Consider the following 14,490-nt stretch of genomic DNA (forward strand, 5'->3'; position numbering starts at 1 on the left):
TGCTAGTGTGGGGAGAAACTAGTTGAGCAATGCATAAAGGCTGGGAGGTGGTCACTAAAGCTATCAGGAATTGTGCCAGAATTGGTTATTTTATTTGGATCTGAGACTAGGATCCAATCTATAGTGGATCCGGGAGGGTTTATTTTGTTAGGTCGAGTGATGGAGAGGATTATTTGAGTGAAGTTATAGAGGTTAATGGATAGGGAGGGAGAGGGGCAATTGATTTTATTCCAGTCAATATCCACATCACTAAGGATATAAGTTTCATAGTTAATTTCAGTAGTGGCCCATTAGGAGAATATTTTCGAGTGTAGAGATATTGTTACCAGGTGAGATATATAGGGCAATGATACAGATATTTTTATGTTTATTTAGTTTTAGAATTCCAGCAATTAGTACAGTGTTCTGGAATTGAGGAATTGGGATTTGGAGGGGAATTAAGGTAAGAAGGTTGGAGTAGACTAGGGAAGTGCCTCCACCTTTTTTATTTAGTTGTTCATTTCTGAGACAATGAAATCCTAGGGGCAGAATCTCAGAATTGGGGATAAAGGGCTTGAGCCAGGTTTCAGAGATGGCTAAGATATCTGGTTGGTTATGGCTTAACCAAGCTTGAAATTGGTGTACTTTGTTGTTTAGACCTTGTGTATTAATTGTAAAAATCTTTAGGGTGTTGCGATAGGAGGAAGAGGGTAAGGGATGAGTGTTGTTAATAAAGGATGTAGGACCAGGGTTTGGATGGATATCACCAGCTTGGACTAGGTTGTTGAAGGAGATATCCTTTAGCCATATTGGTCTGCCAGGCATGAATTTTGGTAGATTGTAGAGTGGAGCAGGTGACAGTGTCTTGACTTTAGAGGAGAAGAGTTTAGGATGAAATAGGTGCAGAGGGTATGGCTGAATGAGAGAAGAGGAGATAGAGTGGAAATGGGAGTAAGAGTGATGGGAAGGTAGGTTTGTATGGTAGTTGTCTTTGTAGGTGTTATTGGACAAGCATAGATGGAATATGAGGTAGCATAGTTTAAGGGAAGTAGGAACATAAAGAGGAGGCTGGAGGACTGGAGGGTGTGATAACTTGAGGAGAGCATGTTGGAGCAAAGAGAGAGAGAGTGGTATGAGTGGTTAGGAAAATAGAGAAGGCTATAAAGAAGAAAAGGTTTAAAAAGTGATGGAGGTATTCTAGAGATTTAAGGAAAGAGGAGGGGACTATAATTATTGGGTGAAGTACAGATTACAGAGTTTAAGAAGGATGGCTATAGGTGGGAGGAGTAATGAGGTGGGAGCTGGTATTGGGTAATTAGGCTGAGAGGGTGGGATAATAGGGGAGTGGAGTGAGCCTGTAGGGCGAATGGAGCAGGAAAGAACACTAGAGATGAGTATGGCAGAAAAAGTATCAGCAAAGAGCAGTTTAAAGGCTGTAGTTGGAAGGTATGAGCTAAATATTTTCAGCCCAAAAATAAAGGCTGCCTTTACAGAGGGTGGTTTAGCAGGGGGGGAGAAGATATTTACAGTCTAAGGATATTAACTCACAACCAACTCTTTGTGAAAAAATAAAACTTGTTGGGATTATAAAGAATATCTACAATTTATATTGGTAGATGCTGCCACCTAATGATAGAAGGAGATAGCAAACAGCAAGGCTAGTTGGACCAGTCTTAGGTTTAAATATATTCTAGGGTAGTGATAACAGGAGGGGGAGAGGGCAAACGGTCTGCAGTAGGCTGCTAGAATGCGCACACGAGAGGGCAGACTAACTCTATAGATATTACATCAACTCTACATTTAATTAGTGTTAAGCAACATACATTTACACAATCTTGTTGGGGGGTCTTCTCAGTAGTATTTTTTCTAAGTACCAGGCAAGCTGGCCAATTCAGGGGGTCTTCAGGTGATGGCCGGAGGTATTCCTTTTGCGTTTAAAGGAGGAAGGGAGCACCCAGGATGGATTACTGTAGAGGAGAGGGAGACAACACTGAATTAGTTAATATTGCTGATGTAGAGGGGAAAGGTAGCAGGTAAGGGATGTTTAGAGAAGGGAGGGTGTAACAAAGCACAGAAGTAGAGAGAGGCTATGGTTAGATGAGGCTGGAGTAAGTATTTAGAAGAGGATTAGGTTTAGGGGATTAACAATGGAAAGCATCAGACATTATGCTATGAACAATACAAGTTAGGCAATATAGGCTCCATTAAATAGAACAAAACATTCATTCAGCAGTTCAGCATGCTATTAGTGACCCTAGTCCGTTTGAGAGGTCACGGTTATACAGCAGTAGAGCCAAATATAAGCAGCAGAAAGCAAGGGGTAAATGATAAAGTAATACTATAAAATCTCTAAACAGTGCGATATATAGTGCTCAACAGACTAACACAGTAAACTACTATATGTTCATGCTGTGCAATAACTTGTGCTGAACAGTTTTCAAAACAGTTTTCAGAAAAATATAATAGCCATATGGTGCCCTTATAGAGACAAACAGAAAAGAAAAATAGCTGCTAAGCCAGTAATTAAGCTAAAGGCTCTAGTAGGACCATTGATCCACCTTAAAAGAGAAATAAAGGCCTTCAATGATATACGTTCATTGGCGTCCTTTTAACAGGACATCTGGAGAGCAGACTTGGCCAGCAAAGTGCAACAGTCGAGTCCTGTATACTCAGACTAAAGTAATGCAGCTGGCAACAACATAAAAAGAGACCCATTTGTCCGAAAAAGCAGCTTACAGCTGCTAAGCCAGTAATTAACCTAAGCAAAGGGCAAATGGCAGTACAAAGCAAGCAGTCAAACAGTACAGTATATAAGGCAAATGGTCCCCAAAACAGTGTAGAAGCTGTGCAGAGCCCTTATAGTTACAAATGGAAGGAAAAATGGCTGCTAAACCTGATTTTCAGCAGAAGGCTTGAAGGGGGATTGTTATTCCACCTTAAGAGGCTATCAGGCATTCAGCGATGCACTTTGGTTGGCGTCCTTTTAACAGGACATCATTACATCAGGTTTCTGGTCGTGACAAGCCAGCAGTATTCAATCAAGCTCCTTGTACCCATACTAAATGAATGCAGAATTAGTCAGTATAGAAAAGAACCCCACTCATCCCAAAAGCAGCTTGCAGAGGTCAAAAACAAATGTAGGTCACAGATAAATGAAGCAGTCAGCACGAGGCCAACAATAACCTTACAACACAGTTACAAACATTGCATTGGAGTGATAGCCATCAGCACAAGGCCATCTATAACCCTAAAACACAGTTACAAGTAAAAACTTAGAGTTTAGTACAATAGTTGCTTATAGGCTGGCAAATGATAGACAGATATGCTGAAAAGACCTATTGGGAGATGAAAACAAGCAGCCTAAACTGCAGGACCAGCACAGAGGAGCTGGACAGGATTTAAAAATGGCACCACAGTCCTCGGGAGATATAAGTAAGCTCCAGGAGGAAACTAGCTATGGGGGAGGGGATAGGTGGAGGGAAGGTGGTTGGACTAGAGGGGTAGAAGGTAGGAGGGACTAAAAGGGTGGAAAGTTGGTAGGAAGAAAAGTTCCATTAGCCTAGTACACACCTATGAACCTATGAACATATGAACCTATGCTGCTCTGTGCTAGCAGGCTGCAATAGTTTAGTGTCCAAGTCTTTTACTACTGTGGGCTCTGCCTTTGTCGTCTGCTCTGTCTCAGCAGGCTATAACATCATAGTGTGCAAACTCTTTTTTACTACTTATCCGACTTATAGCTTCCTTTTTTAGTTGCTAGGTCAACCCCCTTATGACTTTGGTTCTGGATTGTTATATGATTATCACTGCCTTGCTCTCCATTCTTCCTAGTCTTATAGTGTTCATATATCATATATCACATTGTTGCCTTTATCTTTTTTGTTAAGTATACCAGCTCATAGTACTGAAAAATGTGGAAAATGTTTGCCTAATATAAACTCAATGCAAATCAGAGGTTACAGCCACAAGATATAACAATTTCCCCAGCACTGTCTCAGTTTCTTCTCATATAAGGAGATAACCCACCTTTTTCTTATCAGTAATCTTATACCCAGAAACCATTGCGGAGAGGGAATGTGCTTCAAAAATGTAATAGTGCATGACCTACTCTCCATTCCACAGTGCATTACACTAGTTTTATTTTAAAGATCAAGTGCAAAGACTTTTTTATCAGATCTTTTTTTACAAGTCATCATAGAAAAGTCTGCCATGAAATCTGTTGGTGAACTTTGAAATATGACTATAAGCCAAACAGTCCAAGCATACATACCAGAAATGTGAAAGTGCAGGTAGTGACATACGATCAAATGTTGCACCATGAAAGGGTACACAGCCAAAACAGCCAATCAGAATAACACATGGATTTAAAGGGGCACTGTACCAGGAAGAGGCTATAGCTTTGAAAGCCCATACCAAGTGGAAGAAAATGGACAGAAACCAAGATGGAGTATGTGAAGAACTGTACCCCATGTCCATGGAGGCAGTGTACAAGACAGTGTTATCCAGGAGAGAAACCCATACTGAGTTTTAATGTGTATTATTACTGGGAGAGGTGCTTCAATGACATATCTTACTGGTTTTGTCATTTCAAGAGTACAGAGGACATGTAGAAAATGTGTCATCACCCTGAATAGCACTGATGGGAAGGAATACGGGAAAAGCAGTGGTCATTGCCATCTACCACATGCAGGAGATGTGCAGAGGGCAACATTTATGAGCTACCTTTGTGATGAAGCTAGTACATCCAAGGACATGCTTGAGCTGGTACTATTGAGATGTACTGTACAGACAAGCATGGAAGACTAGCTGTTGCTCCTAGAGTGTTCATCATTGCATCAGGTGGTAAAAGTTGGCATAGAAGACACACTTTACTGGGGTGTATCACTGATGATGTTCCCTTACAGCATGAAACACTCACCACAAGAAGCATCATGCTGGAAGACGGGAGTTCAGTTTATGTAGTTCTGATTTCCAAGGGGAACTTACATGACCTGTCTGTTTCACACGTCTGGATGATAGCTGTCACCATCCCAACCCATATGGTGGTATGTCAGCAACTATAGACTATCCATGGTACAGTTAGCACAGATTAGGCCAAAAGGTATGTACCATTGATATGTGTCTTGATGGCTAGCAAAACCCAAGATATGTGTAAAGACATGTTGACTTATATGGTGAGCATGGCACAGGATGTGTAAAATCATCTAAATCCACTATATATTATAATAGATTTTAGAGGTCAGCATAAAAGGCTGCAGAGAATGTGTTCCCTAATGTAGGCATATGGGGATGTCTACTCCATTTAGGACAGACAGTTAGCACTGTGTGCAGAAGTGTGGGATGCAGCAGAAAAATAGACTGAGCATAAAGTACCGGGTCCCTATTATTTTAGCAAACGCAATGAATTGTGAATGCTGTTTAGTCAAATGTCATTATGCAAAATGGCAAAATACTGAAAGCACGGAACAGCGATTTTTTTCCTAGGGAAAAAAAAAATCACTGGGCCATTTTCAGGACTTTGCCATTTCCTTCACTGTGGTGCAATCTCAGAGTTGGTATATTTAAGTGGGAGGGTGTGAGGGCACAGAGTCCCACATCAAGGGGTGTGAGGGGCGAAGCCCCCACTTTATTTTGTGTTTTGATTTTTTTTTTTTTTTTTTAATGGATCAGTGATTTTTTTTCCCTGGGAAAAAAATCACTGATCCATGTGTTCGAAATTTTTTTTTTTCGGGCACTGTAGGTATATTATATAGCATTCGCAATTCATTGCGTTCACTTATATAATATGGACCCAAAGTACCAGCTGGAGGTAAAACAACTGCTTGCTCTGGCATTCTTGCCAGTGACTATCATTCCTTTGGCATACAAGAGGCTATATGACAGAATGAAAGAGTACAGTACAGCGCTGTTTAGTTAGCTTTGTAACATGTATATGCCGGCCACACAAGAGAGTATTTAACATGAGTAAACAAATAACAGTGTTTGCCAATCCACTTTCCATCCTCATTCTGGTCTCTGCATGACTTAGCCACAGAGGATTTGTCATGAATACAAAACAGTATTGAAGGTTAGTGCAGAAGGCTTCAAACACTATGCTGTACACAGCACATAGGTATGCTTGAACTACTGGGTGCTATCTGTGCAGACCAAAACAGAATTTTGGTGTTACATGAGGCCATATGACAAGGAAATGCAACAAATGTTAAAAGGACAAAGCGGCCGTATCAGAATGACAGAATAATATGAATTGTGTAGTCCATACGTGACGTGGATGTGGCCCAGTATCTGCAGGGTGAGGTGCACCATCTCATTTTGTGACCTGTTCAGCAAGGGTACAGTATTGTTCCCCAGTAAGACCTGTCATTCTTCAGTCTATGAGCAGTGGTGCTAGTGTAGGGCTGCAACATTTGTTTCCGGATTGTGGTGTCACATGTGTAGTAGAAACCCATCTATATAAATTGTGTTACATACACCTTGGCTTCTTCTGTTGACAACTCCTTTTTTTACTTGCATACTGTCTGAATGTAATAGCAATGTGTCAAGTATTTATGGTTTAGTGCTGCCTCTTCAATAAAGCTGTATTTCATGTTTTTAATGAAATGCTACCTGCATCAGTACTGCCTTTTCTACATGGGCAGAGGTGCACGTGCAGGTTTTTTACTTGATGAGACTAACAACCTAGTGCCTTTACCTTATCTGTCAATTTTATGATCACAGTGGGGATGAATGACCTTATTTCCTATTTTACACTTTGTCAAATCATTCACTATGACATGATTTGTCCTTCAGTACCCATTGGCATTCTCAGCATGTGGTGCTCATCACTCACAGACAGTGCTCTATATCCATGGTATTTCTGCTACTGAATACTGTAATTTCAGTTGTTTGTCTCTCACCCACCATATGGGCATTTTTTTTTTATGTACATCACTTGTTCATGTTCAGTATGAGTCCATGCAGCACCACGAACATTCTGCTATTGCATTCGATTTGTGTGCGATATTGCATGCCACACTGCTGCCCTGCTCCTCAGAGATGATGCATTCATTCAGGATAGCTTTCAGCCTTTATGTCACATTAACTGGCAATTTTTAACTTCAGGTGATTTGACCTTTCACTTTACAACCAAATGTAGCATAGCCCTTTTCTGACTGTAATTACATTGTCATGTAATTTGTGCTTTCTGAATCTAAGATCTGCAGTCTACTTTACTTACATCAATGCAGCTGTATTTATTAACTTTTTAAAACTTGTTTTTATGGACTGTATTCTGAACTGCTGTCCAGTCACTTCCAGATTTTGTGTTATCTGGTGGCACCTACTGATGATGTCATAAGGGGGAAAAGTATGCAGTTTAATATCTAGAGATATTAAATTGAAAGGAGTTTCACCATGCCAGGAACAGGTGGTGATATTGTATAACATTATTCATTGAATCTCATTACTTATTAAAACCATAGCTAGGCTTAACAAAGAAGTGGTGGAACAACTGAGTCTGGCTGATGTTCTTGGCACAGCAGCTCATTCTGGATTTCCATCCTGGTATTGCCAGTAGGGAACCAGATCTGACCTATAGATGGAGTAGTAAGGCCATGAGGCTGTCAGGTGCAGGAGTTCCACAGGTAGGTTGACATGATCATCATACCTGGATTTTCTTCATCCATGATGAGGGCAGGGGCTTGCACAGCCGCTACCTCACCAAGGAATCAAATCAAACTTTGGGTGATGGCTCGTACTGCACTGAATCCTGCATGTGCCTGTCTCCATGCTCTCCTTTGGATTACTGAAGCTTACAGTACAGTTTCACTGATATATGAAACCCAGTACTGCAGGCAGTCTGCTTTCCCACCAGGTACTTCCTGCAGTGTACAGTCACAAATTGAGGTGGAGCTTCTCCCTTTCCAAGAACCCCATTCAGTTCAATGAACATTTTTCATTCCTGCAGTAATGTAGTTAATGTATAACTCAAACATACTTTATTGTAGGCTATTATTGCTATGAGTCACATACCTCTAGTTTTCTTCTCAAGAGTGATCATCCCATAGACAGCTATTTATTACATTGTGATATATATGTTATTAAACTATAAGGCGAGCATTATATACTCATTATATACTTGGCTAGGAATTTAATCGTGTTCCATTTCTCTTTTGTTACATTTTGTTGGATTATAAATCTATTTAGTTTTTATTGATTTATTGTGTGGTTGCCTGAGTTAACTGGTTAATTGTGCTCCAGTCTGTGTCAATGTATGTTCTGAAATCAGCTGCCGACTACAGAAAACATGCATATCCACAAGCTGTTTATTCTCTACCCCCCCCCCCCCCCGCATTATCACAATGCTGGACCATGTGCCTCAGAATCAGGAAGCACCTGGTAGATGCTCAGCATAAATGAAATGTGAATGCAAATTTATTAAACTTAATATAGTTCTGGTGAAGAAACTAAAGTAAAAAGTTCATATTTTTGAATCAGAAAGCCAACTTTAGATGATAAGAGAAAATTACTATTAACAAAAATGGTAAACAAAACATCTTTGGACTTGATCTTTAATGTAGTGACACTGAGATGTCTCAGCTATTTTAGATGTAAAAAACTTAAGTATGTATTTCCATTTCCATTTTCAACTTGGCATTCTCTTTACAGAACTTAGTAATGTGGCCTCTTTGTCCACATTGAAACAAATGAGTACATTATTTGCTGCATTCTGTTTTACTGACAAGTGTGTGTTTCTTATTATAATTTCAGTCTTATAACTAGACACTCCATTGATAAACAATGTGTCATTAGCTGGTAAATGTTCTGCTAAAGTTATCAATTTATTATATTTATTGAATTACTTTGTAATGCTAATTCTCATAATATAGTCTCAGCTATTTTAAAATTATCCACTGTTAACATGTCTAGCTTTATTTTCTTTACTGCTGCTTTCTGGTTCAACTAAATGTACTTTAGTGGTTTACCTAAATTAAAAGTCTGGGTAGACAAGTTTACTGTTAGTAACTCATGGATTATACTAGCACTAACTAACTGCACTTTTTTATAGTTCACACAATCAGTTTCAAGTCTTATATGTGATACAGTCTTTCAGATGTCATTTTTGTTGGCCAGCTGAACTGGCTAATATTGCAATTGTTCAACTAGCTAATATTGCAGTTGTCTAGGCTGTTGGGCAGTCCTCTTTTTGAGTCCACATATCACTGCAGCAGTTCCTCCATAGTTCAACTTGAGTGACAGATACAGTTACTCCTTTCCCATGAAATGAAAGACAAGTTGTTTACCCAAAACAGGATCATACAGTAACAGGATTGTTATTTTCAGTGCTGTTTCACACTGCTGACCTGGCCCTGTCAGTACTGGTTCCAACCAGCTAGGCCACTGTGACATCCATCTCCACTCTCTCCAATTCTTCTCCCAGTTTCTTTAACTTTCATTTCTTTCCAACCCCTCCCCCAGACTTTTTAACTTTCCCTTCCTTCCTGTGGTGCCATCTTTAAAATCCTTTCTAGTTTCTGTGCAGTCCACATGGAAGTTTCTACTCCCCCCCCGCCTGTGTGCTTTCTGGCTTTAGAAGGTATTGTGCAAGACATACTGTTTTATTTATTGCTGTGTTTACACTGCTACTATGCACTGTCTGTCAGTGCAGAGTTAACTGTGTTTGCTACATTTGCTTTTTCTGTGCAAACTACTGCATTTACTCCTGGTGCTATATTACAGCTTTTTTAAGAATGTTTTCTGCTCTGCTTACAGGGCTTAAGTTGACTGTGTTTGCTAAAAGTTGCTTTACCTGTGCAAACTACTGCATTTACTCCTAGTGCTACATTACAGTTTTTAAGATTTGTTTTCTGCTCTGCTTACAGGGCTTAGTTAACTGGGAATACAGTTATTGCTACACTGGTTATTTCTTGTCTGCATTATACCTCACTTATCCTTCTGATTCTCTAGGGTTTTTCTAGGTCTGGTCTCTCATATGTCTTTTCTTACTTTTTTGGTATAACCTTTTTTATGTGTTCCCCCTTATCTCTTGCAGCTTCTACTGATGGGTTAAGAGTGAGTGGAGATGGATGTCACAGTGGCCTCTGTGGTCATCCCCTGCCCAACACACTCACCCAGCAAAATACCTTGTGAAAGTGTTATAAATCTGCTTAAGTTACCCGCCTGAAGCAGCTCCAAAAACAAACTAAAAACGCAGATTTCTAACTCAACTGTAGGTCTTCCTTCTACTGTAATTTAGCCACACTTTCAATGTGTTTTTAAGACTATCTGCTTTTTAAAACATTTACTGCTCCTTATCATTTAAATTATTTCTAAAGGCCAGGTGAGCACACACGCAGGAAGTTTTTAAGCCATGGTGGTGCAGCAGTTAGCGTTGTTGCCTCACAGCATAAATAACACTCTAGAATGTGGCTGGCAACATTAAACCTACATATACTAGAACTACTGAGAGTTAAAATAATATTAAACTAAAAGCTATTGGTACTATTGTTAGTTAAAACAACAAAGAACATGGAAGAACATGGTAGACTGCTGGCATTGTGCTGCCTCCTGGTGACCAAAGTAAGTTACAAAGCTAATGTCTTTTGGCTTTTCCTGGTTAGGTGTCACCACAGCGGAACTCTGGTCCACTAATGATTGGCAGTGGATTTTGTTTGGTGCCAAGTTCTAGTATATGTAAGTTTAATGTTGCCAGCCACATTCTAGAGTGTTATTTAACCCCTAGTATGTCTTCTGTACCCTTTGTCTCCTGTTTTTAAATTTATATCTGCAACATTTCTATCTCTGACTTGCTCTCTTCTTACGTCTTCAGCTCAGATTTTTACAGTTGCTTCCTTTCTGATTATTTTCAGTGTTGTTTCACACTGCTAACCTGGCCCTGCCCGCTCCATTCACCCTCGCTCCGCTCGGTCTCACTCCGCTACCCTACCCCATTCCCACCCACCCCATTACAATTTCCTTTATACCATCCACTCCCTCCCCTTCCTTCCCCAACATCCACTGACAAGCTACTTCATGTCAGACTCCAAATGCATTACTTCCTTCCCCTACTATTACACCCTCTCTATAACCCTTTATAACTTCCTTCACCAACATCCACTGACAAACTAGTTCCTGTTAGACTCCAAATACATCACTTCCTTCCCCTACTATTACACTCTGACTATAACCCCTACACCATCCATTGAAAATGAAACACCTTATCATTACCACCTTACTCCTACTTCTTCTCTCTGCTCTAACATCTTATCACTCACACCCTCCTTATTCTCTTTTATGCTTTCCTACCTCGTATACCTTTGACACTCATTTTACACCTTCCTACTTCCATATCTCCCCAGCCCCTTTCAACCTCTCCACCTCTTCTCTTCACAAACTTTCTATATTGCAAATCTACATCTATGTACTACTGTACACCCTCTTCCCACTAACTTTCTCATATTTGAGGATGTCCACCCCAACCCTGGCCCCTCCCCCTCTCCCCTCAATCAAACACCTTCTTTATCTTCTACCTCCCTTCCTTCCCCAAACACCTCTCACCATACCCAGCCTCTTACACTAAACTCATCCATATCCAAGCACCTGGCAATATACTCTCTAAATATTCAAAGCCTAACCAACAAAATCACCAATTTCCATGCCTGGGTAATGCATATAAACCCTCATATCCTTTCCTTAGCTGAAACCTGGCTTAAGCCACATATCACTAATAATGAAATTCTCCCACCAGGCTATAATATCTATCGCTCTGATAGATTCCCAATAAAAGGGGGTGGTGTAGCCATCCTCTACTCCAATAGCATCAGTCTCTCACCTTTCCCCACACCCATCCCTGACTTTCACCCAGCTGAACTCATCATCCTTAATTGCCACCTTAACCCTCACAAAAAATTAGCTGTTGCTGCCATCAATATCCCTCCTGGAAACAATTCATCCACATTAGAGAATATCTTATCCTGGTTTTCCCACAATATTCCCTATGAAACCCTCATCTTAGGTGATGTTAACCTAGATTGGTCTAAACTTAAAACTGACTCTCCACAACTCAGCATCAACCTGCATGGTATCCATCAACTGATAGCTTCGCCCACACGCCTCCATAAAAACTCATCTTCGAGCTCCATAATTGACTGGATACTCACCAACTCCTCTCTCCGCTACCACAGCCTCACTACCCTACCAGAGCAACTTAGTAACCACCTCCCCACCTCATCCTTATATACACCATCCAACCCCCAATCCCACCTTTATAGAGATTGCCGAAAACTCTCTAATTTTAATGTAGTCCAATTCAGCTCTATTCTATCCACCATTGACTGGTCTAGCCTTAAACAAATCCATCTCAGTGACGCAATTACTAGGTTCAATAGCATCTTCCTGAATACCCTGAACTCCCTTGCTCCCTCTAGGAAGGTTAGAATAAAACCAATTATGCTCTCTGGCTCTCAAAAGAAACTAAGTCCCTTATGCTAAAATGAGATAGAGCTTGAAAAACCTGGATCAAAACAAATAAATTACCTTTGCTACATAATTATAGACACCTCAGAAATTTTACAAAAAAAAAAACCAATAATGACAAAAAGTCCTTTTATAAATCTGCCCAATTCAATAACAAATCCAGCCCTCACAAGTTCTGGTATATTATTAACAAAATTCTCTCTCCAGGCTGCCCGTCAACTACCTGCCCCTACCCAAATACATCTCCTCTGGAAACTGCTACTCTTCTCAGTAAACACTTTATTGAAACCATTCAAGCACTCCTACCTTCCAACTATAACACAACCTCTCTGCCTACCCCTCCCAAACTTTCTAATAAACAACTCTTCTCTTTACATCTGGTGCCTGCTTCCTGCATCAGATCTCTTCTTCACAAACTCAAACCCTGTTCTCCCTCCAGTGACAATCTACCTCCTATCTTCCTCAAACTTGCTGCTGACTCCATTGCCTATCCAGTATCCATACTAATCAATAGATCTATTCAAGAATCCACCTTCCCTACCCTATGGAAATCCTTTTTCACTATTCCCCTGCATAAAGGTGGAAACTCTACAGTCCCATCTAACTAACGACCTATAGCTATTCTATTTCCCCTCTCTAAGATTCTCAAAAAATGTATCCAGTTGCAACTACTCAACTACCTCCTCCAGCATAACCACATGGTTTCTGTCCCAACCACAGCACAACTACTACCCGCTTATCTTTTACACATACCATTGCTGAGGCCCCAGACATTAACAAACTCTTATCATGTCTCTTTCTTGACCTTTCCAATGCCTTTGATACAGTCTCCCACCCCCTACTGCTATTTAAACTTGCAGACCTCAATCTCTCCCTTGCCTGGTTCTCCAGTTACTTATCCTACAGGCAGCAATCTGTTAAATGGCTTTCTTCCACTTCTTCATTCATACCTGTCCCAACTGGGGTACCACAAGGTTCCATCCTGGGTCCCCTCCTATTTAATGTCTTTACCAATGATCTCTATACTTCTTGTAAACAATCCTCCCTCATCCAATATGCAGACAACTCGACTCTCATCTCCATCTCAAACAATATCTCCAATCTCCACACTCTTATTCAACAGGCCTTCCTATCCACTGAACAGTTGTTGTCCAGGAATCTACTCATTCTCAACCCTAAAAAGACCAAACTCATTATTTCCCCCTATCTCTGTCTCTCACCTCAAATCCACCTTTACTATTACTTCCTCTAATAGCACTGTTATCCAGCCTGAAGCTCACACTAAACTCCTTGGGGTCATCATAGATGATGAACTCAAATTCAACTTGCACATCCTCCAAAGCATAAAAAAGACTTACCAGAAACTTGGCTTACTGTATCGCAACAAAAATTTCCTAACTACAAATGCCAGACTCTCCCTTGCACAAGCTCTTCTCCTCCTCTCCCTTCTATATGCTGTCCCAATATTCACCAACATCCAAACTACTACTTTAAACAAACTCCAAAAAACTTAATACAAGATAGCTAGATTTATCACAAACACTCCATACAATACACATCACTGTCTTGCCCTAAATACTCTCCACTGGTTAGAATTCCCCCATATTCTACTGCTATCACAACTTTAAATGTTACACTTCATTCTTTACAAACCTTCATCCTGCCCTGCTCTCTCTTCCTTCATCTCTATCTGCACTCCTCTGTGGACTCTCCGTATCTCTAATCAGCAACTACTACAAATCTGCCAACCCAAAAATAGCTGGCAAACTCCTATATAAACACTCCACCGCCCAAGCCTGGAACAAACTCCGAAGAGACATTTGTTCCATCATTCCCATTTTAAAGAAAAACTCAAACTTCATCTACTCAACTCCAAAATATGTCCTTGTCAAGCCCCTACTTAAGCTCCCCACAACCCTACTATATACCTTTTCAGTCCCTCCACATACAGCTAAGTACACCACTATTGTGGATACTTATTAAACTCTACAATAAATACTGTTGGACTTAACTCATTTTGTAAATATGTAAATATATTTTTTAGTCTGTAAAAATATT

The sequence above is a fragment of the Protopterus annectens genome, chromosome 2.part2 (assembly GCF_019279795.1).
Source record: "Protopterus annectens isolate FY-2018-M chromosome 2.part2, PAN1.0, whole genome shotgun sequence".
NCBI classification, from domain to species: domain Eukaryota; kingdom Metazoa; phylum Chordata; order Ceratodontiformes; family Protopteridae; genus Protopterus; species Protopterus annectens.